Below are 2391 nucleotides of genomic sequence, written 5' to 3' on the forward strand. Positions count from 1 at the left end.
CTGAGGAGAGGGGCGCCTGGGTGGCGCAGTCGGTTAAGCGTCCGACTTCAACCAGGTCACGATCTCACGGTCTGTGAGTTCGAGCCCCGCGTCGGGCTCTGGGCTGATGGCTCGGAGCCTGGAGCCTGTTTCCGATTCTGTGTCTCCCTCTCTCTCTGCCCCTCCCCCGTTCATGCTCTGTCTCTCTCTGTCCCAAAAATAAATAAACGTTGAAAAAAAAAAATTAAAAAAAAAAAAAAGATCTGAGGAGACAGTGTGAACTCACCACTAGTATGGATGCTAGAAACATGGAAAAAAGGTGGCTCATGCTAGATGAAGGTGAAATGCCAAAATTGCTATGGTAGACAGTGGAGAAAGGGATTAAATGCCCAGGGAAATGGGCATGCTTAAATGGATATATATGTAAGGCTAAAAAGACACCAGATGATTATGCACCCTGGAAAGGACTAATGGGCACATCATTCCCAAGGTCATAAGTAATGCACTCACGGGAGGGGCAACAGCATCACTAAAAGGTTCAGTGAGGAAAGTCCTTGATAAGACAGGGTTAACATTAGGAAAGATTACAGAATTAGGAAAGTGGGAAAGTTACAGAATTAGGCTCAATAATAGCAATAGGGATGTTAGGACTCCAAAACAATACAGAGTAGGTAATGCCACTTAACTGCCAGAAGCAAGATGGATGTAATTTTCTTAATGAGTGGCAGAGTCATAGGGTACCTAAGGGGGCCTGATCTGCAGAAAAATAGAGATGGTTAATGGACACAGTATGCCTAGGGGCAAAGTAGATGGGCACCCAATAAACCCTTAGCTCAGCTTATACGGTTGGAAGAAAAAGAGATGGATGGACACTAAATTGAGGGCAATTATATGCTTTGATGTCTTGCTATGATCCTGGACCTGAATTGTTTTTCAGGTGTAGAACCCATTGACTGAATAGTCACTTATAGTTAGTTATCACAAACATTTTGGAGACTGTGGGAAACAAAGGTCTCAGTTAATATAGATCTTAAGATACTCAAAGTATCATCATGGTTTTTCTGAATGGAGGTTTGTGGAGTTTCGACCAAGGTCCTGCTTACAGTGAACCTACTGGATCTACTGATCTGCCCAACAGTCATTTTCATGATCTCCAAATGTGTAGTTGGGATTGACCTATGTTGTAGTTGGCATAACTCCAACTTTGGGTTCTTGGCCTTTAGGGTATGGGCTGTCATAATGGGGAATCCCTAGTAGAAGACTCTGAAAATATTTCTTCATCCCCCCAGTCCCATCTAAGAACCAAAACCAATATCACAACCCCAGATAGGGAGATGGCAAAAGTTAAGGCTATAACTTTTGTAGAAATGGAGGACTCTACCGTATCTCCATTTAATTTGACCACCTGGCCCCCAGAAGAAGTAAGATGGCTCTTGGAAAATGATAGTTTATGGCAAACTTAAATGAATTGTCTCCCTAATTGCAACCATGGTACTATGTATGATTAATATGTTTGCTAGAATAAATTAATATGGTTTCAGGTACATGACACATGCCAATTAAGTTGGCAGATATACTCTTTTATATTCTGATTAAAAAATAGCATCAGAAACAGTTTGCATTTACATAGAGTAAATAATACATTTCTACAGTTTTTCCCAAAGCTATGTTAATTCTATGTTTTCTATAAGAATATAGGCCAAAATGATCTGGACCATCTGGGCATCTCAGAGAACTTCACATTGATCCATTATATCAATGATGTTATGCTAATTGGAGCTAATGAATAAGATTGGTTAGCATGCTGGAGGACTTAGTAAGACACATACATTCCATGCAAGATGAACCCTATAGAGAATGAGAATCCTGACACATAAATAAAATGTTGTAGTCTTTTTTTTTTTTTTTTTTTAGAGAGAGAGGCAGAGGGGAGGGGTGGGCAGAGGGTGGGAGAGAGAGAATCCCAAGCAGGCTCCATGCTCAATGCAGAGCCCAATCCAGGGTTCAACCCCACAACACTGAGATCATGACCTTGAGCCGAAATCGAGTTGGACACTCAACCAACTGAACCACCCAGACACCCCAAAATTTTGTAGTCTTGAGGTCAGTGGTGTGCTAGGGCATACCTTCCAAAGTAAAAGACAAATCATTATACCTTGACCTCCCACTACTGAGTGGGAACTCCTATCCTTGATAGGTTGCTCTCAGTTCTAGAGTCAGCATATTCCACACTAGAGAATACTTATCTAGCTCATATTCCAGGTGACGAGAAATGATGCCAGCCTTCAGTAGGTGCCAGCACAAAAAAGAGTTCTTCAGCAAATTCAAGCTGCAGTGCAAGCAGCTTTGCCACCTGAGCTGTAAGTCCCTGCAAGTCCCATGGTATTAGAGATAAGTGGCAGGAAAGATGCA

Source organism: Herpailurus yagouaroundi, unplaced genomic scaffold (genome assembly GCF_014898765.1).
Source record: "Herpailurus yagouaroundi ecotype Mexico unplaced genomic scaffold, PumYag 140, whole genome shotgun sequence".
Classification (NCBI taxonomy): domain Eukaryota; kingdom Metazoa; phylum Chordata; class Mammalia; order Carnivora; family Felidae; genus Herpailurus; species Herpailurus yagouaroundi.